General features: G+C 37.3%; 1 protein-coding gene across 2 annotated transcripts in view; it reads left to right on the top strand.

Moving 5' to 3' along the window:
* The window catches only part of LOC136772941 (uncharacterized), a 111,776-nt gene that overhangs the window by 33,077 nt on the left and 52,750 nt on the right, over positions 1 to 25,949 (top strand). For both annotated transcript variants that reach the window (XM_066726207.1, XM_066726206.1), the window contains exon 2: positions 19,834 to 19,924. The gene's annotated coding sequence lies outside the window, so the exon portion shown is untranslated. The remainder of the gene's footprint in view (positions 1 to 19,833; positions 19,925 to 25,949) is intronic.

The following is a 25,949-nucleotide window of genomic DNA, read 5'->3' as shown; positions in this document are numbered from 1 at the left end:
TATAGGTATTTACATATTTTAAATATATCCGGAAAGTGATGGAGCTCCTTTTTTCCGACCGGTAAACGAGTTTTTGGTTTTTTAATTCGGAACTTGGTGATTTTTGACCGTGTATTAATCAACAATAAAATTCTATTCATGATATTCATGAAAGTTTCCTCAGAAGTTTCGTATCGGAATCACGCGTGATTCGGGTAGCTGCGCGAAACTGACGTACTTTTTACATAAACTTATGAAACGAGGATCTGCTGAATTTTAAAGAAGGGTAGAAGCCAGTTCTGATTTTTAAGATTCCCGCGGAGTAGAGATAAAAACGAAACTCGTTTCGTCAAGCTGGAAGCGAGAAGACTTTCGTTACAATTTCAGTTCCCACATAAATCTACAACTGTTAATTCTCACTTTAATTCCACATTGGATGAATTGCACGAAAGGTGTCAAAGGTGTTATTCATGTTTGTACTTTTTTTGTACTCCTTTCAAGGATCGCAGTGATTTGTTTTTTTTTTATGGAGAGTTAAGTAACAGGCAGTAGGTGTGATTTTTTTCACACGCTTCATTCATTAGTGGCTCGGGTTCATAGCAAGGAAAGTTCATTCTTTTAAGATGAGTCTAAAGAAAGTTTAATATAACGAGCTAAGAAAGATTATACGTTCACCTTAGCGCTCTGTAAAAGAAAATATAGCTAGAGTCGGGATCTTCTTGTGCTTTCACAGACTAATAGTATAGCTACTAGTTTTCAACCTTAGACCGAAGCACATTGTGGTCTGCCGGGGTATTAAAACAGTTTTATCCATTTTTTCTTAACTTTAAATTTCTCTACATAATTTTTTTACTCCAAAACCTTTTTACGTTCTGAAGATTACACTCAATTTTTCATATTATTAACCTTTATTCCATCGGAAAGTCTCGTGCGAGATGCTGCTTGTATGATAGCAACATTATTGAGGAAAAGTTAAAAAAATAAATAGAGTAAAATTTTGTGGGAATTATTGACGACAACACATTTTATAAAATCTTGACGGTCAAAGGATCAATGCAAGAGGAAATTTTATATTTTTGATAGTGTCAAAAGGTTGATACAATCGGCCAATCATGGAATATCCAAACGAGCCACTTCAACAATGTGTTTGCTACCGATTTGACTGATTAACCCTGTAATTTGACGTTTGCCGTAATCAGCGCATCGTGACACGACTACAATTTATCACGAAACGCCAGTTATGATTTACCGCTACTAACTCGCGCTACAATTCTGACCAAAGAGACAAAAGTCTGTACCTTGTTTATTTTCATTTCTGCATTATATAATTAAAATCATCAAGATGGTTAACCCTAAAATGCTTAATGTATTATAAGTACAAAAACTACGCTTTATGGGTTAAAAAAATAAAAGTCGAATAAAAAAAAATTATTAGAGTTACTAGCGAGTTTATAGTAAAGACAAAACTTTAAAAATATACTTGTATCGTTGACTCTGGTATACAAATGCGAGTTTTTAGTGGTGGGGCGTTCTCTGGTTTAAATAGCAAGGTATAGTGTTTCACTGAACAAAGGGATAATTGAGGTTGATTAGTTTCACAGTGGTACTTTCATTTGGAACGTGGTATACTTGTATACTTTATTGCTTAATTATTCAAGCTGCTATATAGCTTTCTTCGGACTTACCTCGGTCAAGGCTATCGGTAAAATTCAATAGGCTCCAAATATACATATATTTATATTTCATTGATTTGAAAATTTATTGCTACGCCTTCATTTTCTGGGCCTGTGAAATTCCTCATTCTATTTTTCTCGCCGATCAAGTTCGGATGATCTATCGCGTCATTTTTACTCGTCAAGATTTCCTACAGATTTACTGCAGCTCGCAGAAATATCGAACGATATACTTTTTCTACGATTTTCACGCTTGGCGAATTCACAGTTTGCACACACGAACGAATTTTCTTTTGAAAAAAAAAAATTCTCATTACTACATACGTTCGTCCTCCTACGAAACTACCTTTATTATTATTTATTTAGATGAACAAGAACGTGACCGAGCAGATAACGAAGCACAATTTTATACGTAATTAGGAATTTTTTTTTCAAATGAAAACTCAAGAAGCATTGTTAAATTATAAATATTATGGTGAAACGGAAATTTAATAATTTTTTGTTTGTTTCATGCTAAAAGACTAGAGTTTTTGGGCTATGAAAAAGTTCAGAGAGACAAGTCTAACAAGAAAATTCTTTTTCGCGGATTGTAACTGTGTGCTGGTAGATTCAGATGCCAGTTTTGCGCTGACAGATTCTTCTTAAAGTCCTTAGCATTCACTCTTGCTCTAGTAACGTTTATTTCCCCCTGCTCCGAATCGTTCAAATCCTACATCAACCATCTCCTTTCGATATCTTTCAAAGAAAATTTCTCTCCCTTTTATTCCGAATTACTTTCAATTCAAGATGTTTTAGGATGTATTAATTGAAAAATACTTTGATAAGCATTATTTTACTAATCAAAATCATCATATAATTGTTCCTTTTAGCATTCAAACTCCAAAAATAGTTCAGGGAATGCAAACTGCTTCTCTATTAGAAACACTCCTTGTCAACACAATTAATATTCTAATTATTCGAATTATTATAAAAGAAATGGAGTACACCTTAAAATCTCTAAACTATAATCTCTCCTACAATATAAACAATTTGGCTTCCTCATATGGAATAATTTGTGGTTAAAAAATAAAAATTCTCACGTTTGCAGACTACAACTATTCCATTTTCTGCACGTTTCATTAATTAATCTTCCTCCAACCAACCCATTCTGACCTGGCTCTTCGTTTTATCTTGTAGCAATGATAGAACCTGCTGGAGGTTAATTAATTATACGCCATTCAAGAACACACTGTTAACTCTGCCTGCGATATCATTTGAATAAATTTACAGTAAAATCATATTCTTAATTTTATTCGTAATTAGCTCTATAAATCACGCTATAAATACCCTTAAATATGACAATACGAGATTGCAATTAAACTCATTTCTATTTTACCATTTTCTTCATTATTCTATTTCCTTTTTTTCTATTGCTGATAATAGTCTGCCATTTAGTTTTCCCTCTCACTCTGTTATATTTCCCTTAAATATATAGCTTTCGTCACTTTGCGTGATAAGTTGTTGCTGAGAGTCGATTAAGCTGTTAATAAAAATTCACAATAGACGTTCGAACAATGACGAAGGACTTCGAGATAAAAATCACATGTCACGAATGAAATATAAGTCAATATTTTGAAACTCTCGTTAAACGATTAAAGTATATAGATATAAGATTACATGAAATTATTAAGAGATTTTAATTAGGACTTGTTTGGTAGAAACTATCTAAGACTATGGAAATGCATTGGAGTAAATTAAAGTAATGGGATAAGTCAGACGAGAAATTCGATGTAGAGCTGCGCGTCAGCCAATTAGAACTGAGCAGACGTAAAAGAATTAATAAGTTCGGTAATTCGGCTTAATCACCCGTGGATTAACTTTAAGTCATGTTGAGCTTAGCTCGTATCGACCAAACACTTGTGCGTATACAAAAACAGAAACGAAGAAGTATGGTAACGTTGGCAAAAGATCGATACAAACGCAAACACGCTCACACACGGGAAACGAGTTTACTAAAAAGATTATTTCATAGCAAAAGTAAAGAACTTGCATAATTTGTTTAATGACAATTCAATGTGAATTATTTATCAGAACGGTTCAATTAAACTGAAATAGTTGAGGAAAAACACACGAGAGGGGTAAGTTTAAACTGAGTATAACGAGAAAAGGATTTCCACGATAAGAAATCAGTATAAGCAGAGAGAATTGAAGAAACTGGAAGCTGATGAGTAATATTAAAATTGAAACAGTAATTTTAGTCAAGATTACCATCCTTCCGGAAGCGGAAGACGAATGGTTTATCGCATCAAGTCGTATAACTACACAGTGTGCATATAATAATAAGAAACAAGAACAATAATCATATTTCTTTCAAGCATTCAATTCGCTCTACTTTGTGCTGGTTTTCTCAGTGCAATTTCCATCATGACATTGCTTATACTGCTCTCGTTGCACCGAGTGCCGTTGCATTAACAATGTGGTAGCAAATTTGCTATGCAGTATAAAAGTAGGATATCGAATGAAATTAATCGAGAGAGGATTTGTTGGTAAAGGTGGTCTTTAATTAAAATAAATATTGGATTTATACCAATTAGGGTATCCAAGTGGAGCATTATGTTGTTCGTAGGAAATCGTTCCTTTAAATCCTGCTTGTTTACAGAGTCTACCTTCTAGAGGGAGAATGAGTATTGGGTGGATGAAGAGATTAGTGTTGAAATAAATGTCATATTAAGGTAGTCCTGACACTGAAAATTGGGATAAGATACCCAAGTGAAACGTCGTCTTTCGTAGGATAAGCTGGAGAATAAGTTAGGGAAGTTTCTAATGACTTTACGAACTTAAGATCAAGCCAGGGCATATTTAAGGGCGTAGCTTACCAGCATTAATCCGGCGTTAAGTCTTACTTACAGGTCCCTTAGGTGTTGTTTATGCAGGGCGAAGAGATCCTGGCCAATTTGCATGCGCATATCCCAACTAATCCTTCCTAAAGTCTACTTGCACCTGTTCTGCAAGCTTTTGTATTATGCTCGAACCAAGACTAGTAGCTTTTTCTCACCCCCACCCTTGCATTATAACTTCTAAAAACCACACAAAGTCATCGTTAAAACAATCATTTATGTATTATCTCGCCTTTTATGCACCTGTTAAATAAATCTTAGTCAAGCTACAAAATAATTATCCTCCTGCTTTATGGCAAGTTTTTATACCATAATACCTTGACCCTATAACTTTTTTTCATGGGAATTTTCATAGCTTTCTCTCATTCTCCTTAAGGTCTATTAAATCCGGTCTTCCCTGGAGAATTAAGCAAATTGTTTTTCTTAATTAAAAAGTATCATGCAAACTATTAATGCTTTTGATCTGCCTCTTGTAAAATTACCTTTAATTTATTCCTCGACTTTTCCCACGGTCGCTGAAGTTGGTCGCGTTCTAAATTTTTGAGGCGATTGACAAAGTAACAAGGTTCTCTTATAATCGTCTTCGGAATCTGCTCAAGGTGCACCTGTTAATAATAATAATAGCGTTCGGTGGAGATCGTGAGACATTTTTGCATCATTCGTTGAAAAAAGAGAGCGTGAAAAAATCCGAGAGACGTGTGCGCAGATTCACATGTCTGATCTTAAGTATATATATATATATATATATATATATATGTTTTTTAAAGACTGGCCTGTCTGTTAGTGCATTTGTGTGTGTGCGAGTGTTTGTTTTCTGATGGAAGTTTCACAGGCAGATTTTCGCGCGTGGTGGAAAAATGTAAAAATGTGGGTCGAGCTGTATGTGTGTTTCATTATTATATATTGCCTAACGATCCTCATCGGTCCTGCGTAAGAGAGCCAACTGCCTCATTCAACGATCGTGTGAATTAATTAGTGCGGCCGCCGTTAATTAGCACAACCTCGTCAAGTTCGGCTTCAAGCATCGACTTTCTTAAGCATTCTTTAGCAATGTCGCACATTTCACCCTTCCAACTCGGTCGAGACTCTCGAGACTAATCGATTGGTTTAGAAACATGCATACCGAAAATAAATTATTCAAATCCTTTCTCGTATAGAAAATTAGCCGTTTCTTTAATTTATTTATAAGACGAAACATTGGTGAATATAAAATTCAAACTTTTAATTGCACTTTATTCTTAAAATTTTTTATTAATTAATTTCCATTACTAGTGGAATATTTAATTGTGTACTTTAGCAAGCTCTTTCAAGATTAAGCTCTCACGAGAAGCCAATTTGCCACAGGGAGTAGTTTCCGGAACACAAATTCGTCAGGCACTTAATTTTCGATTATCTTCCCCTTGTTGTACAATAGGTGTCCTTAATCTTGTCCGATAAACTCGTCATTCTGCCCTAATAGCTTTTGCAGCCTTTTCCACTAGTTTTCCAGAAGATTTTTCTTTCTCTCGGTTCGTTTCCTTTAACGTCACGAAACTGAGCTAAGACTGGACAGGCAGTAGTAACGGTCGGGGATAAGTCAGCCGTAGCAAGAATTTCAGCTGGCGAGAATATCCAGAGCAGAAAACTTATCGTCGTGCTAACTTCTATTCTTGCTAGAGGGACAGGGCAGGTCGCGGTATAAGGCAGGGATTTTAAGAATTAAAATAAAACGCGGAGATGCTCGCCGCGATACTTTAGCGTGAGAAGAACCAGCAACTTTCACTGCTCGCTCGGAAATCGTCTCGAGCGGCTTCTCGATGACTTTCCATAATGATTTTTTTTTTATTCGCCATTGACATGTCGTCATTTATTCACTTCTCCTTTTCATCGGCAGAGACAAATTTGTTGCAACGCCAATTGCCAATATTCGCTAAAAAATGTTGCTATTACGCGCTTAGCGAACTTTCTCCGATAAATCAAAGATCACTCCTACCGGACGAATTCATTATTGCGATTTGTTTTTAACACGCTACTTCAGGAAAGATTTTAAACCTTTATCTCGGTTCTTATCTGAACACACGGAAGCGCTCGATGACGGTAGTTTTATAATAATAATCATAATGTTAAAATCGAGTGTGAAACTACGTACTTGATTAATCTTTACCCTAAGATTAAAAATTAATTAACTCGCTGTAGATAGTATATATATAACATAATGAAGTTTTGTAAAAAAAAAAAAAACTCGTCAGGTTATTTGGATCCTTTTGAATATTCCTATAGGGTTTGTGTTTACATCACAGGTTGGATTTGGCGTTTTCAAACTCGTCGATTGAATTCCCATCGATATTCGATTTTCGAAAATTGAACCACCGTCGATGCACGCCGAGCAAACTTTATATTCCCAGCTCTAACGGCTTGTTGCATATAAATTACATTTTACGCCATTTCAATCTTTCTGATTGACCCAGGCCAACAGGTTCGCAAGGTCAGGCAAAGTGGAGAATTTTTGGGGTGTTCTGGAGATGGATTTGATTTGCGTACCGATCGATATGCCATAGCTCCTAAACTTTTCCGGAAGAGAAAGCACAATGTCTTCATTCTTGCCGCATGCTCATAAAACTTTAATAGTCCTGTCACTTTCTACGCGGATTCCTGCTCAAACTACGAATGACCAAGCGATTTGTCATTCGACGCTCTCAACGTTCTCCTTCGTCGTATATCATAAACCAAACCGGAGTGTGGGCGGAAATTAACAGCCCGACGACTGATTGCTTGTCATTTTATTATTTCAACTATGACAACCCTTGGCGTTGCGAGATAAATTTCAAATAGACTCGAAGAAGAACCGTCGCGCTTTGGCAAAATAAAATCTTTTTAATCAGAATCGTGGAGTAGTCGGACATAATTATGTGTAACAGATTGATCATTCATCGCAGGATTAATTATATTTAGAATTTAATTAAGAGGAAACGGTGATTTGTGGAAAACAGTAAATAAAGTCATGAGGTTTTTTTTTATAAAAAACATCACTGCTTGGTTATTCAGGTGAGTACTCGATAGGAAAAAGGATTGTAATGCTGTCCGTCGAGACTTGTGACGTAACGGGGAAACTGAAATAAACATCGTTTTCGGTTCATTGCATTTATACACATTCGACCTTCGGAGATACAAGACCAAATCTCCGCGAGTCGTAAAATAGCCTCTGGGTCACTTTTACGACTCTTTACAGGATTCTGGGATTTCCTCTAAATCTCGCACGGCTCGGTTTTAAGGTAAAATTTCAAATTCGACTTTTCAGTTTAAAATTTGTTTTCTACTCACGTCAAGATCTCCCTCTTTCTCTCCCTTCCTCTGTTTACTTCTCCTCCTCTCTAACGAGAGTAGCAATAAATACAAGCAGTGCTCGATTTTATGTAAAATTTTGAGTTTCCAGAATTTCTCGTTAAACTACACGGAATTTCGTAGAGTTAAATTTGCTTCCGCTTTTGCAGGAGGTCGGCGAATTTTATGGCAAAATTTGATATTCTGATATAATTCAACGATGGAATAACTTCTCTCACGGTATTATGGACAGAGTTTTTTTCATCCTCGATTCATTGTCTCTCTAATGTCCGGGGGAATGAATACGCGATGGGTTCGGTCGATCGCAAATTACTGTACATCTATCAACGTCAATTCCAAGTCCAAAAGTGTTTTCAATAATAGACATTTCCCAGCCGCTGAATATTTCACAAGCTTTCCTATCGAAACTGCTCTTTTTTTTCCCTCCCTTCACTCTGCTTTAACATCGAGCCGGCTTGTTAATAATTATAAAATATTTCTTTGCTCGTTTTCCGTTAAATCCGTTTAGATATTGCTCAAATAAATTATTGGGAAATTTTTCACTCGTCTCGTCGATATTACAATACAGATTAATTAATTTTGATAACCAAACCCGCTTGTTTTTTTCGTCGATTTATATTTTCATCATAATTAAAATGCATCATTCTCTGTATTTACCGATAAAATATTGCCTTATTGAAACTATGGTTTATTGGTCGGGGATAAGTTGATTTTTACAAAAGTCTTTCGAGTATTGTCACGTAGGAATGTATATCACATAGTGGAAATTCAGTAGCACTTGGGAAAAATTAAAAGCGGAGAATCCCTCTTATCAAGATTGAAAAGGGACAAAAGAAATGATTATGAAACTGGGAAAAACACGGTAGTTTCCTATTGTTGTTATTAGTTTCTATTTCTGCAAAGAGGATGAATGTCAAAAGTATTTCGCACTAAATCACTCGGTCGCGCGCTCATTTTAGCAGAAATTTCGCCACTTCTGCTACAAGATCCCAGCAGGGTTTCAGCAATACGCTGGTTCTCCGTTTCGGAATTTTGTGGCAATCGGAACACGGCAATCATTCTTTTGTTCGCTGGAATTTCGTTGGGTATAAAATTGAATTCTTTTGAAAGTTAGCCAGACAATAAATGTATAAACACGTGATTGGCTGTCAATTTTTAATGATACTTATCGACAGCTGTATAGTATATCATAAAAAATTCGATTGTATTTGTAGGAGGGAAAAAGAGAAGCAAATAAATGGAAAAAGAAATCCAGTGGAATATTATTAAAATAGAATAGGGAATAAAAAATTTATACGTGGTTTATTTGGGAAAAATCAGAGCAAGGGGAGTTAGTGGAGCCGAAGGTAAAACGTAACTTTTGAAATCGACGGAGGTATACGAAAAGATGTAAAGTTATGAAGAGTGAGGTAGAAAATGGGTGAAGAAGATTCTAGCTGGTAGAAAAGTGATGGTATATAGTGTTGCTTGGCTAAGGTAAAGAAAGAAAGAGAAAGAGGGGGGGGGGGGGTGAAACTCTAAGGGAATTTGCAAGATGGTCCTAGGGGGCTTTTAAGGATCTACTTCTCGGTACTTATGATGCCTGGCAGCACCCACCATCGTGCCAGGTCGTTTGAACGACCACCAGAAAATTTAATGGCGCGCCAGACGAGCCTCGTTCGACTTTCCAAATAGGCCAGATCACCTTCCAGTCCTTCCTTCTTAATCGTCCTCACCTCATCAACATTCTCCCATAAATCCCTCCAATCAAAATTTTCATTGTTTCAACTATATCCACCTAAACTATACGTCTTCTACCTCCTCTCCATCCCCTTCCCTATACCCTATAAAATTCCTATCAACCCCCACTGATTAACATTATTTCTTCTATTTATTTTTCCTCAATTAGGTCACGTGGTTTTATTAGATTGCTTTTTTGCAGTGATTAGTCGTGTGCTCGAGAGATGGTAAGGTCAAAGAGATTGGCTTTCAAAGGTTCGGTAAAAATCGCTGGAGAGGAGTTGAAAATTTTCCTGGGAAAACATTATTTTCTTTTTCATTTTGTCCCTTTAAGAGCCGTCTCTCTTTTCTACCGAGATCTATAGTCGCCCGCAATCTTTCCAAAGAGGTAATCGAATAAATCCACTTAACGTTTAGATTCCACCCGTTCTCCCTTTGATCTTTTATCTCGCCTTCAATACATTATCTATGTCGGAGAAAAATAACTGCTGGAAAATCTTCGACTGTCGATTTGAATCGAAATCTTTAATCAGTCGTAAGATTAAATTAGCAAATCAACTCCCGGAATGAGATTTGAGGATGGAATTGAAAAGCCGATATCTATTAGTCAATGGAATGATATAAAAATTCTGAAGGAGGGGGGGGGGGGGGAGAGAAATATAAGGTCGCGCAGATGTTCCGGAAGATTATGAAAAATGGAGAATAATCATGTTGGTTAAAAGAAATGAAAGTGGCTGAATTAAGAGTATCAACAAGTGCGCGTGGGAGGTTGAAATGCTGTTATCAGGTCATAGAAATGGGAGAATAAAGTTATTCCGAAGGTGTTCCCGGGAGAGATCAGGTTGAGCTCGTCCGCTCTCTTACATTACAGGTGGTAATTTCCTGAAAATCTGTCTGCAGTCGGAGTTCAATTCCTTTTACGAGCAGTCCTGGAAATGTGCGAACTTGCAAATGTCCTCCGGTTCTCGGGCGGCCCGAAAGGCCAATTGCAGGCAACTTCAATTTACACACGAAAAAGAACTCTTTTTCTACTTACCAGAGAAGGGGAGTGAGCGTGCCATTTTAGCTAAGAACTCGAAAGGTCCTGGCCGTAAAAAGTGGCTTGAAAAGGCATCAGCCAGATCAGCTTTCCAATGAACGACGTTATTGCGACTCCTCCCATTCAATGACTACGTTATATTCCACCAACTGAAAATAAGTGGATCATCTCGTTCCTTTTTATTCGATATCACTCAATCCTCGGTATGCCAACCTGTCTATAATTATCAAATCTCCATAATCAACGCTATTTCGTCAAGTCTATAATTAATTGATTGGGTTAACGTGGCTAAACGAATAAACTATTTGGTTCTGGGCTGACACACAACAAATAAGCTCAGTTTCCCGATGCTTGGCAGAACTTATGGGAGATGGAATAAGATTAATTCGAGCGATGGAAATTGGGATTGGCTGTGGCTGGCGGGTACGCCGTCTTATCCCGTCGTACGGTGCTCGCTCGTGCAGCTTTCAAATTGAATTTCGCGACTGGGATTCCCGTAGGATACGCCGGACTTGGGGAATCGTATGGAGAATCAATGAAAGAGAGACCAACTCATCGTGCCAACCACCGGGAACTAACGTTGACCCTGCTTTGCAAAACTCACTTTCCTGTAACGGTTCACCAGGTACCAAAGCTCTCCATTAAGAAATTTGAATAATAGTTACCCTCTAATTGAACGATATGCTACGGTATAAATAATAAATATATGATGTCAAAATTATAGTAAATTGTATAATGCAATGTATATGTATATACCTATGTATATATATATATATATATATAATGATTAATGTACTACTCGTCAGAAACATTTATATTTATTTGTATTCTAGAATGTTAATTTAAGTAATTTCTGCTCTTTAAAAAAGTGCATATATACTTTGAATTGCCTCACGTTCTTTTATACATATAGGTATAATCTCATTGCACCAAGATTTACAATTGCTTAACGTTGCTCAAGTACTGTCAAGGTGTTTTATTGATCTGTCGACCCAATTCCAGAAGCTGAGTACGCTGAAAATTTCTCGAATCATCTGAGAAATTTTTGTATTATCGAGTATGGCGTCACCCTGTCACTCGTGCTCGCCTGCAGAAATATCCTGACCGTTTGGCTCCATTCTGGGTTAAAATTTGTTACCCAAGTACCCAGGAAGTTGGAGGACCACGGGGATTCTCACATCAATCGAGAACTTATTTTTTCCCGAGCTGTCGCAATAACTGGAGAAATTCAAAAATTTAATCCCCAAAGGTTTTCCACGTCGACCAATATGCTCTGGTTCGTGCAAAATTTGAATTATTACGAGGGTATAAAATCTGTCACGCGTTATTACGACTCGTGATTCGCCCTTAGACGAGAGGTCATAATTTTTTTCCACGAATTTACCCGTTGAATTCAGCCGCGAAGAAAGCCGAGTCGGATTTGCCATGAGCGACATTGAGCTGGATCCGTCTCGTTTCGCTTTTGCACTCCGGTGCGAATCGGGAAATCCACTTGGAGGCTAATAAAAAGGGTACTTTTCCGGGATTCGAGCAGTGGTCCGGATAGATAGAGGGTGTAAAAACAGATATAGAGCACGCATTGTCCAGTATCAAACAACACTATTTTATTCCTTTACTACTCTCCTCTCTCAGTTTTTTCCTCATTTTTCTTCGCTTCATTATCTATTTTTTAATTGCATCCCCTTGACAATTGTTCTTTGCCAATCTCTATCTTTGCCCCGCCTCTTTTCTTACCTCCTCATAATTTCTTGTAATTTTATGTCAATGGCTATTAAAATGGCAGAGTAATAATAAAACATTTAACCCTCACCTCCCCCCCCCCCCCAACTCTCACGCTAGAACTTTTTAATCCATTCAACCTTCGAAGGCCTTCGAAGATAAATATCTTCGTTCGAAGATTCGCACACGACCCAACGTTATCACCTAACAAATCGACTCGCCCGAGAACTTTTATGAAGATTACATCGGGAATGGAAGGCCGCGTTGAGAGCTCGGAAAGCTGTGAGAAGCCTCGTAGGTGTGTGTTTACCATAGATGCTGCTGTATACGATAGAGAGAGGAATAAAACAATGTACGATCGATGATTTACGATTCGATCATCTCCCCTTATAATATATCTCGATCAACTTCCGGTCTGAGAGATGTAAAAAAAGACAGGAGTTCTGAGTGAAAATTATACCAGGGAGGTGAGAGAGAGCATATCTTGGAGGACATATTCAAGGGAATAAAAGTAATGAAAGGAAAATTACAAATGAGATGAAATTATGTTGGATATCAGCGGGAAAGGAATATAGAGAAACGAGAAATTAATTATTCCGACTTGTCTGTTGTAAAGAGATATATATATGTAATTGAAATAAGAGAAAAGGTTGATAGGAAAAATATGATGGAGATGAAGCAGAGACGTGACTGGTAGAAATATTGAGAGAAGTTTTAAGAGTAAGGATTTTTCCGGTTACGATGAGGAGCAGCGTGGAAAGCGGAACTCGGAAGTGAATCCAACGATTCTCAAAGTTTTTCTCCTTTTCCGTTTTCCCCGCGAACATTGCGTCACGCTTTATGATGCGTTTCCACGCGTGCCGTCCCGCGTGTGTCGCCGTGGGAATCCCTTTCTACCCCTCCTCATTCCTTTCCTATAACTCACGAAGTTCGCGCAGGCGAATCGCGTAATTAAAGAGAAGCGGGAACCGCTCGTTACGCAGCCTGGAAAATTTTCCTAGCAGAATTTAAAATGTCAGCGGTAAATTTCCCGACACTTCTGCTTTTGCTCGTTAATCGCTGCGTGAGAGAGAATCACAAATATTTATCTTTTTCTGCTTCAACGTCGATAAGTTCAGAAAAAGATACAGACACTGATACTTTGATCGTTTGTATTCTAATATATTTTCATTTTAGAAACTCTGAGAAAAAATACCTCTTTATATGTTTAATTTTGTTATTTAATACCGATGACTTTGGGAAAAATCCGTATTGTCTGCCTTATAATTATGTCTTTATTTAGTCAGACAAGGATCAATCATTAAACACGTAGCATTTATAAACTGTTCGTGGCACAATTAAAAAAAATTCATATTACATATTCACGTGTTTTCTTGAATTAACAAAAAATTCTCCATTTAAATATATGAACAAACTGTGTTACAAAAATTCGAGTCGTTTTGTGTGTTACAATATTAATAATTTTAAGCTACCACCTCTAACCTAAATGAGGAAACACGAATAGAAAATTTAATTAGACATGCCTATTTCATTAAAATAAACACGAAGCTACGTTGCTCGCTGTACAGATATACGCATGCATATACTATAGTATACGTATGCACATACATTTCTCGACCACCTTAAGAAGTGCTACAGTTACAACTTTAAAAAGATGAAAACTGTGTTGGCATGAATGTATGTTTTAAAGTAAAAAGGATCATCGTTGTAAAATGGTAAAATAGAGAAAGTAAAAAAGTGGAAAAAATGAAGTTCTTTTTGCCAGGAAGATGAAGCTGGCAGGATTATAAGAAACATTTTTAGCAGAGAATATTTTCTTAAGGGAGGAAGGGATAAGTCGTAAGTCACTGGATGATTACGAATATTTTTGCAGAAAGAAAAGATAGAGTAGTAAGAGGGGGGGGGGGGGGGGGGGGGCTAGCGGAAGTTTGAAAAAGGAAAGCTTCTCAGGCTTTTAACGCCTGTCCTGGTGGGTCACGGGGGAAACGTTTTATCCGCCGAAGAACGAAAGCTTCTCTCTCCTATCCAACGCCCTGGTAAATCCAACTTCTTAAGAATCTGCAGTAACACGTGGACGTGGACATCTTTACCGTGGCAGATCCGTTTCGCAAAAAACGCCGCCTCTTTTTGCCTCCCGAAGCTCGAAAAGACCTCGCTTGACCGCCAGTGGAAAAGTGCCTGGAATATCCGGCACAGATATCTCTCTAGGATTAACGGCGGAATTTTATTAAGTTTTTATCCGCCATATGCCGCAGTAGCTCGAGGATTCAACCGGTGAAATGACGCGTCCTCCATTTTTATCAAACGCCAATCTGCTAAAAAAATAATAGATTTAATTGTCGAGAAATGGTGAATGAGCGATCGACCGAGTCTCTGATCGCGAAAGATTCCTCTCCAATCTGGAGGCTAGATCTTCAAGTTAGAAAATCGTGACCTTGGAACAGTGATTGAAACATAATTGCTATTGTTAGTTTGTAAGAGTTTGATTTTCATAATACAAGAGAATAATATAGGGAGTATCTGGAATGATCAAGAATTTCGATGAATTGGACATTTTATGGATGACATTAGGAAACGGTGGATTTTGAAGAAAATTTCAAGGTAGGATTGGGTTGATAAACAGGCAAGAACGTAGCATCCTGTTCCAGGGTGAATTCGAGCCCGTAGGGATTCGCGTGTACCGGACTGTGCACGAACGAGCGAATGCACACACACATACATATACATGCACAAGTACACAAAATTTGCCGTGCCACTGCTGGATGCGAGCAGCTCCAATGGCCAACTGAAAATTACAACGCTTCCAACGAACTTTGCAGAACGCTCACCACCCTACTCTACACGACCCTAATTCGTTTCAACACTTTGAGCCTCGTTAGGGGCTTGATTTCGGAAAACGCTCAGAAACACAACATAAGCATCCGCTAAACAAAAGGTCAATATTTCAACGATATATTTCATGAAAATTCTTTATTCAGCGTGACTTAAAAAGTGCAAGAAAATTGCAGTTCCTAATCTTCTTATTCATAAATTAATACATTTATATTCGGAAAAAATCCTAATATTTTACCGGCTCGCAAAATTCCGGAAATCTGGGTAAAATTAATCAGCTGTTAAATAGCATTAAATAATTGTGATATCAAATGGTTATATGTATATATATATATATATATATAGACACGAGTGCATAAAAATTAATAATTGAACGTCAATAAAATGATTGTTGAGTAAATAATTAATCACGCCAGCTTATCATCGCGGATGATCCAGCCCCATCCCTTCTACTCAAATGCCAACATACATTTGCCAGTAATCCACGTTTCATTACGCTTAATGAAAATCTATCGAGTCAATTATAATGAACGAAATAGCTTCCCGCGGTTCATTGGTTCAAATGCTAATGACTAAACTGTACAAATGTAAACACAGTATAATATATACTTATACTATAGATATATTCTACCTGCCAAACTCTTGCTGATTAAATTCGGGAAATTCGTTAATTCTGCCGCTAATAAAAAATTCACCACACGTACACTCCATTTATAATTGTATTCGTGGCAGATTTGCTCGGAGCAGAAAATTAAAATAATGTTGAAAGTACGGTGTTGTGTCTAGAATTATGAAAATCACAACAAGTCCTAGGAATAAAATATACAGCTCCCTCTCTGATATAGTGCACATTTGCACGTAAACGTGTGCCATTTGCGACACTCCCAGTTCCCAGTCAGTCGTTCACGATCAAGGTAGCACTGTTGTATTGCTATTGAATTGCCAGTCAGCGATAAATTCACGCCCCAAGTGTTACCCTAGAATTACAGTTACGTAATTCCTTGAATGCAGGAGCGTTCCTAATAATCTCCACTCGACTCTCCAATTTATCTTATTAATAATACAGAAAATGATCGTTTCAATCAGAATAAGTCTGGTTAGTCCGTTTACGTTGGGAACATCGCTCTCTCCTATGTTTTTCCTTCATGCATGTTTTATTTATTCCCGTAGTTTTTCAAGTCCTTCCTTTTCAAGGGTTATTTACAGTATCTTTTGGGTGATTCATCCTTCTTTCGTTGCTCGACTGTTTTATTTTTAAATTCAACCCGTCTTATGTCGCAGTATCTTTTCCCTGCGGTTCTCGCCCGCAGCTTGTCAACCCGCTTTTCCACTGTCTCCCTGTGTTTCTTGTTTTGTCCCGTCCCCCTCTAATCCCATCCCCCTCCAGCATGTCCCTTGTAGTCTTATCTGCGACGCTCGCTCGTGCGGAAATAAAGATAGACGATCCCCTCTCGTCCCGACTCTTCGTCTCTCTTTCGTTCCTCTTCGCGTTTGACCGACGCGCACTGGCGTATTTCACCAGGAGTTCCGTCAAAAGGTCAAAGACCCCGGAAAAGGATTTGCCTGTCGCAAATAGAGATCCTTCCCTGTAAAAGAAAAGTGTCATTCGTTAGCGCTTCAATTCTACCTGCTCCACGCAAGTATCTGATTGGTCCAATAACGAAACGTAAAAATCCTCTTAGGCGCGATAAACGAATCTCTTTAGCCGCTTACTAGTAATTTCCATAGCAAATAATACCTCACACCTGTCACCGATAACAAAAAAAAAAAATTTCACATCAAATGGAATTTGTCCTTAATTTATCAAGGTTCATTTCTGCAAACTTTTCGCTGTTTGAATTTGTCCCATTGTTAGTGTTAAAATTATTTCAAGGGACAAAATTAAGGATAATTAGTTAATTGGCATTTCTTGCTTGCATCCAGTCATTTGTACAATTTAATTACCCTGCTTCGAGATTCAAAGATACGTCATATGAAAATCACTAGAAATGCGTAAACTGTATAATATGAAATCGTTTCAATTATGAAAAGGCTAAGAGCTGCGAATGGTTAACACAAAGGATGATTAATTATTAAATTGTGTGTTACATGACTGTGTTTATAGTATTGTGTTACTAAATTATTCATAACACAATTAGAGTATTATTACGCGAAACCTTTCAATTCCCTGTGAGTCTCTTACAATTCTATAGCAATAAAAGTTAATGGAAATGCAATTTATTTGTTTACTATGGGAAAATTCGAATTATTTGTTGGCTTCTCATCGTTTTTTATTTTTAGGAATCATATTGAAATTTCCCTTTTACTGATTATCATAGCAGAATTCTGGGGGTTATCGAGGATGTAATTGGATAGCGAGTTTCAAATTGCGAAACAATAATTAATTACAAGATCACACGTACAGGCACACGTACAGAGACAGACACAATTACAAATTGAATTTCTCGCGTGTTTGCGGTGCAGATTAGCTGTGCGTAAAAGAAGTTAACGTCCAATTCACTATCTCGTCGTCAATGTTGTGGCCATAAGGAGCTGCATTTCCAGACTACCTCAGCCAGCTATATATAGTCTTTCCTAGTTTATGACCTCCTTTAATTAACTCCCAACGTATAACACCTCCTGCAACATTTTTACAACGCATACGTATTTCTCCCGGCGAAAATATGATCTATGCCAAACAATATTTTCACCGCGTGAATTTTGGTTCAACAAATTCCACTTTCTTTTTTGCTGTTAAACTTGCAAAATTTCTTATATAAAAATAATTTACTACTCGCGCATATTGAAGCAATTTGAAATGATAATTTTAGCATAAAAACCGTTGTTTTGTCCACTTAGGCAAAGACCTGTATAAATTTCTGACAATTTTCAGTATTAAGGTGAATTTAAAAATGATTTATTCCTCTTGTCGTGGATTTAACGAAGATGCACGGATGGGAATGAATCAATCGTTGATTCGCAATGATTTCTATCACTGGAAAGCTGACTGAGGGCTGTATTTATTCCACTTTAGTCAGGATAAATATGAATTTCTCGCAGCCCGTTAAAACATATGGTCAAGTGGGAATCAGTCGGCCTCTTTAATAGATTAAATCTGTGTAGTGCAGGCGGAAATAAACAATCGTGATTTGCCAGTTCGAAATAAATTATGAAAACAAATGGATAAAGTGCTTTGCCACAATATCCACTGTATATCTCTTCTAATGAATATTCGCGAAGATACGTTGTAAATTTTCACTATGCAAATGGTCATCTCTCATGCAACTCCTTTAATAATTTTTTTTAATAACGATAAATAAAAAATCATCCAAAGAAAATTATTAAATTACACCGCATAAAAGGTGGGATTTTAAAAAATAGATTTTCCTCTGCTAGGTAAAAGCAAAATTTTTTTGTTGCTTTGTAAGTGCAGTAACAATGAGTGAGTTAAAAGTTCACGGAGGTTCAAAAACAATTCGTAACTGGTGTAGGGCATAATGGGCATCGACAAGAATCTACGAGTATCGGATGTAACAATGAAAGACGTCGGTATAGAACACTATACAATGAAGAGAGCTTGTTAGCAGAAATTACAAAACAGAAACTGATCGAAATGAATAGTGCACTTGCAGCCGGCAATAACTGCCGGTCCGATGTTGGAATTTCGTGGAAATATCTATAATTTCTCGGTCCACTACACTTCTCAGACTAGTAGAATCCCAATTCGGAGTAACTCTATACATTCTGGCATTCTGACAGAGCCGATTCCCTCGCATCCCTGCATCGGCATCTTTACGGGAATGCCAAATGCATTTTTATGTACAATAAGAATAAGACTCTCCATTCTTCTGCATTTTAACCATATCAGACTTTACGAAATTTTCCCATAATTCTCCAAGAGACCACCAAAGCACAGCTGTTGATATATCTGCATATAGTATACCTATCATATCTATGTTTTTTTCTCGCTTACGCAGTTACGTTATTTTCTTCGTAATTATGTAATATGCAAAATGTCAAATAAATTGCGTTATCTTTTTTCGGGAGTGCAAAAATTTCGACAATCTTTTCGCTATTTTTATAATCGTAGCGTTAGTTCCATAATGTTCTGGCGTAAAAAGTAATTCACGATATCTATGCTCGTGTATAATACACAGAGCCCGCAGTGGCAATGATGTGTACTTTGTAATTTCCATTATTTTTATCTGGCGAATAAAATAAAGGTAAAACGTACGAGCCGCTCCTGTACCATTTCCGACCTGTCGAGTCTGATGCCATTCGCCGCTGACTCGTCATCCAATTTCTGACAAGAAAAAGTCACAGTTGCGTGAAAAATATTTCGCAAAATAATCACAGCGCTGACAGGGGTTTTGACAAAATTCCATTTTTCTGGCTTTTTCGCAAATAGGCAAAAGTCTCTTTCATTGTTATAAAATGATCAAATTAAAATGAGAAAAGTTTTATTTTTACAACTTTAAAGAAATACGCGTTATATAGAGTATTTGAGCTTAATTAGAAGTGGCGTGTGAAAATTGAACGAGAGGAATAAGCTGCAGAGTGGTCCTTAATGTTTTGGACGGATAAGTGGTCCATTTTGGTGCAGGGCAGGATTGTTAAATGGAAAGCACCGAACATGCCTGAAGTATAGTGCGAGAGAAGCTGGAGAGTAAAATTGGTCCGTCTTGTATTGTTACAGAAGAGGCAACACAGGATTGGACACGGTGGCATCACATAAACTTTGGCTTTTTCACGTTGGATCCCGTGGAGATACGGTGCTGATCGATCTGGCAAGTGTTTTCTTCGCTTTTCATTTCTCTTATTACCTGACAAAAATTGATTCCAGTCTGCAAAACTTCCATTTTCATCCACAGAAGAATCTCTCCTAACTTTTATCTGATTCTTTTGTTTGTCTATTTACTTGTTAGATGTTTTACTTAGATAACTTAACCAGCAGCACTTTCGTTTCTTCAGTTTACATCTGCCTCAAACTTTTACCTTCTTTGACAAGGTCTGTTAATGAGAAACCAGTCTGAATCATTTTTACTCGTCTCAAAAACTTTGCTAACAGATATTTCCTTACGTCTAATTGCATGTGTGTATACTTGTACGTTATAACCAAAAAGTATTCTTGCAATCTTTTCCTTTTAATCTAAATAACTCTATTTAAGTTTTTTCTTGCCTCATAACCTATGTACCTATATCGTACAAAGCTTCAATTTCCTTTTTATATTTCAGTTCCAGTTTTGCAATCTGATTTTATTAATTTAAACTTTTGAGTATCTTTGAAATAAAATTGGCGAATGCGTTATAATCGAATAGCAGGAACCTGGAATAGTTTTCTTGGCTAGTTTCCAGTGAGTCCACTCATTTTCTTGACCCCTTCTTCTCAGCACACTCGTAATTACTCCACTATTCATCGTGGAACCAACGGTGATGGTCGGATTCTCTTCATTCACGGCTCACTTCTCTTTACACTCGCGTGAATCTGAAAAAACCTCACGTACTTCCATAAAACTCTATATTTCTATATCCCAAAAAAATTTCCTCGTTTTACGAAAACATAGTTATACTTTTTTACCATAAAATATTATTATATTTAAACTCTACAGAATAGGTAAAATTCAGTTAAAATCTCTTTTCTATGATAAATTATTTTCATCGAATATAATAAAAGTTTTAAAAGGAGATATAACGAAGAAGGAGCTAATAGATCAGAAAATAACTATGTTTTCATCTGTCCAGGAAGTATTTTCTCTAACTGCATAAGTGTTTCATTTATGACCGTATGTTTAAATGACCTACAAACAACTTGGTCCTAAAACCATAGAGAAGGACGGAAGAAATTATCAGCATGAAGGATCTAGATACTCGTTTTACACGAAACGTGATAAATTTCTAAAACCGTTAAAATCTGAAAAACTTTGTGAAAAAATATTATGAAACAATCTTAACTGAAAAGTCTTGTTAGATCTGATGTACGAATAGATTTTAGGGAAAATATTTGCTTGCTTGTGATGACAAAAGAAAGAAAAGAAGGAAAAGAAAAATAATTCATGGCAGGTCATTAATATTCTTGAGCACTTTTACAGGTTATTAAAGGTAGATCGTTGGATGTTGGTTTTAGCCGAGGTAGTTTTCAACCGAGATTGAGATCCTATATCTTGCTCGGAACGAAGTTTAAAAAAATGACGTTCATAAAAAATAATATTTGCACGGCCTACGAAAACGGAAAATAATGATCTTTTCGAATAGCATTGTTCGCTAAAATTACCGAACACGCCTCATGAGCTCCTGCCAGAATTACTCATTCGTGATTTTAGCATCCGGAACGCCAACGACCGAATCTTCCTTGCTCAATGAGACGCACTGGATTTTCATTTTATGTCGGTTCCGACACTGCTCGTGCTTGCCTCAAGTTTTATTCATTCGTCGAGATTACGTCATCGATTTATCATATATATATATATATATATATATATAATATTTGCAGTAATAATCTACCGTAATTTATTACACTCTAAGAAGATTATATATACATAACGAACTTTCTAAGTTGGCTGCAGTATGAGGAGTCCCGTTACTTCCGGTTTACCGGAAACAATTAGCACTCGCAACTTAACAGCTTGACTTTCAAAAAGACTTTTTCTCGCGGGTGTTCGGTCCATTTGATTGCGCTAAGAGACAATTGCGCAACGCTTGGAAACAATGCGCGATTTTAATCGTGATAATTATTCCATTTAGGCGATTGCGAGTTGCTCTCTGAGGACTCCAGACTGTTGAATGAAAAGTCGTATCGCGAACAATCGTGGACGAAAGTGAAACTTTGACGCGCCAATGATGTCCGAAATGAGCAGCGTCGAGTAAAGCTGGGAGAGGGGGGGGGGAGGGGGGGTGGTCCCCAAACAGCAAGGGATGTGGCTGAGAAAAGCCAGACTTTTTCACTCGCTGATTGATCGCGGACACGAGTGCTATTGTTGATACTTATCGAGTATCAGCTCTCGAGTGTCTCTTTGCAAATCTGAAACATTGGTAAACTTCCTCAAAAAATCTTAACTGCAGTCTTTGATACTTTTGGTCAACAATGAAGCGACTACTTTTTTCTCATGTCAGCGTTTTTCACCTCTCTCTCTCTCCGCCCCTCTTCTATTCTATATTCATTGGCACAAAGACGGTAAAAAAAAAACTATACATTCATTTTTCATCCGTGCAGACTTTTGCCAAATCCGATGAAAGAAAAAGAGACGAAGATTGAAGAAACGGTTATTTCTATTTTAAATCGTCGCTATTTCAATCTCTGTGAAAGAGTATACATATAAAAGTAATGGTTAAATTCTCTGTAAAATTGACCTGATTCTGGAAATTCGAAACGAGGAATGGATTTTACTTTTGATACTTTTTTTTTCTTCTTTTTAAAGAAACCAGCTCCGCGCGAGAGCTACGTGTTATTTTGAAACCTGGCTGTTATGCTGTCTTATTCCAGTGTTTTTCAGTGTAATTGCTGCAGTGGTGCAACGGGCCAGTAAATGCATGTTTGCCTTTACGGATAATTCGACAATTTTTCACGATATCTTGAGCAATTGGCACTCAATTATTTTTATCTATACTTCGCTTCTCGAAATGCCAGCTTTTTCACGATAATCTTCCTCAATCTCGATAAATCCCTCTCGTAATCGTGGAGACTAGAAAAGATCAATAAGAATTACTACTGCGCTTATTGCGAGCTTATATTGCGCTAATACTTGCTATTTTTTTACGTATAATCCAAACTATTTTTCTGCAATTTATATTTCGCAGCATCGATCCATTGTTTTATTGGTATTTCAATATCGAAGAGATTATGAGGGATGAATTAATCGACTTCTTATTACACGGAGTAGCTTCCTGCGTCGGAAATTGATCGAGGTAAATTTATCGGCAGCTGTCAATTCGCAAATTAACGACGAAGCATCAATAAATTCGTTCCACGATAAGCATTATTAATGTGCATAATTTTGTATTATAATAATATTCTTCATGACATTATAATATACACGTTGCGATCGTGAAATATGAAATCTCAAAGCTCGATGTATTATAACTAATTAATTCCTGGTTGATTTCTATATGGTTACATAAAATAATAAATTCATCGCACGTAAAATTAGTAGCATTGATTGTTATACTATTATTCTACTTGGAGCAGTACGAGAACGTAGGATCAAATATTAATCGATTTATATAGCCAATAGGATTTGTTGTTTATAGAAATAGTGGCGCATAATTTAGAAATGATTTCTATTGAGGAATAATAATGAGGGAAATACGATATCTTGGGAATATGAAGCTTAGTTAATAAGGCAACTTAGGTATAATGCTGTTGCTGGTTTTGTATCTAATAAGTTATGGTAGCAATTATTACCCTTCGCTACTGTAATTAAATTAATCCACGGATTCGACGGCCGTATCGGGCCATTATTTGCGCGTAGCACCAACGACCACCGGGTGCAACAAGATATAATCTAATTTCACTCGGAGCTTGTTCCCTGCCCAGTACCATAGAAATTTCTCCTATATTTAAGACCCAACAATACAATTTTTTTTTACAATTTACAATCCCATGGAAAGTACAGAGACAATTTATAAACGTCGAAGCTTGAACGCGAAACTAATTTAAGGAAGAAATCACAAATTGATGATATTTAATAAAATTGCAAATATATTTCGATTCAGCATCATATTATTCTTCGATCAAGTCAACCTCCCTGGGTATTTGAGGATTCAAATGGATCCCCGGTCTAGCAGGGGATGGGGAAATAAGTCAGCGCGATTTTTGCACCGAGGAAAACTCGATTTGCAAAATTGAATCACGCGGAAGAACGGCTGCTCTCGGGTAAATATACTTAACCCATTCGCGCATATTTTTCCTTTAATACAAACGATTTTCATATTTTCTTTCTTCCCCCTTTCGTCTCGAAATTTATCGTCTCACCTTTCCAGTTACCGATCCAATGATTAAACTGAAACCAATAAATTGTATAGCTGTATATATACACGCCATGCAATTTTGAATTTAAATTTTAATCTATTGAAAATGCAATTTCTCCTTTTATGGTAAACAGGGCTTTTCCAGTGGGGAATCTTTAATTTCCGCTGAACTGAGTCTTAATAGCGCCGTTTGTAATCGGCTTGGAAAATTTCGAGGATCTCTCAGATATAGCCGGAAGTTTATAGCTGCTACCGGAACTGACGTAAGCCGCTGGCCTCAAATGAGATCAGTGCGCAATGATGGAAACATTTTTGTGTCGTCCTCGTTGGATTCGTCCCCTGGTAATGGTTTTGCTGTTTGCAAGGATGCTACAACGTTCGGGGGAAGCACGTTCTAGTAGAAAAGGCCCGTCGCGCGATTTCCCGTATTGCAGTACGTTGTAAACTTTTGTTATCTCGGTGTCAGCGCTATAAGTAGGACAAGTCGAACAGAAATTGCCATGGGAGCTGTACATACGTATAAGCACGTGCGCCTTTGTTGCTCTTTCCCCTCTCCTCCCTCCACTATTTCCTCCCCCCCCCCCCCCCCCACTCTCGCAATTCAACAGATCAGCAAAAGCCAAACAGCATCCAACGCTCAGATAACTCCAAATACTATTCCAATTACGATAGGGATCTAAAACTTTGCCAGAATCGACAAGATATTCTGTATTTTCAACGAATAAGCACAAATTTTTAACCCTCTCCTTATTACCTTTACTCACTCCCTACTGCGAGATGTAAAAACGAAAACACGAGCATGAAGAAAATTGTAAATTTCTTCGAGGAATTTCTCTGTGTAGTTTATTAACGTAGGTATATATATATATATAAGAGACGATTGTTATTATCGTCGAACAAATGAATATTTATCGCTGGGTGGATCGAAGGAACTAATGTTTGTCGAGGGAAAGGAAAGTGGGTCTCGCTGAATTTTTCAGTACTCAGCCGCGTTGAGCATCGAAATTGTGCAGTTGTGAATTTTTCAAATGGGCTACAGGCAGTTACCGGAAGTTGAGTATGCATTAAAAAGTCGTTCTGCCAAGTTCCGGTGCCAACGGCGTAAGCCATGCCGGTTCTCCTGTCGCGTGGTGTAAATTCGTGCTGGAATCTCTCGTCTTCCACATGCATCATCGCTCGCGCGAGAATTTTTCCCTCGACCAAACTGCAAACTGGAACGTAAAACGTCAGGTGGTTTTTCCTCCTTGAAAAAGCATCCACGCACCCGGGAGATGCATCAAAATATCAGCGATTTTATATTACCAACGTTTTGAACGGTACCACTGTGCGCGACACACATCCCGCCTCCAAATTGCTTATTCATTATACGCGATACTTGGTTAAAGACAAAAGATATTTTTTCGAAAAATAAACGTATCAGATTATTACTCGAAGCTCCATTATGCTGTACACGAATTATTAAAGCTTTCTTTGAAGTTGCCGCGATGCTTTTTTATAAGCTCCACTACCGTGTTTTATTATCTCCTGCAAGTTGAAAGATAAAAGGTTCGCCAGGCTTTTTTCATGATATGGTTTGGGCTTTGATAAAATAGTAGCTCTCTTGGTTGAATTAACATAATTGTTAAAATTCTAAAACTGGAAATATAATATCTTTTAAAGAAAATTGGGAATTTTCGGTTTACAGAATGATAACGCTTGTTACAATAGCAATCGATACGGGTGTGAACTGTGAACGGGCCATAAAATTCTGGGGAACGTGCCGTTCTTAGTTGAAAATTGCAAGTTTTCTGCCTGAGCTTTGGAAAAATCTGCAGACACGTACGATTACAAACTAGGTCCCTCGTATAA

This window comes from Prorops nasuta, unplaced genomic scaffold (assembly GCF_024137725.1).
Source record: "Prorops nasuta isolate Cenicafe-Biocafe unplaced genomic scaffold, Cenicafe_Pnas_1.2 PNAS00004, whole genome shotgun sequence".
Lineage (NCBI taxonomy): Eukaryota > Metazoa > Arthropoda > Insecta > Hymenoptera > Bethylidae > Prorops > Prorops nasuta.
The sequence above is the reverse complement of the archived record's forward strand: the minus strand, read 5'-3'. Positions and strand labels throughout refer to the sequence as shown.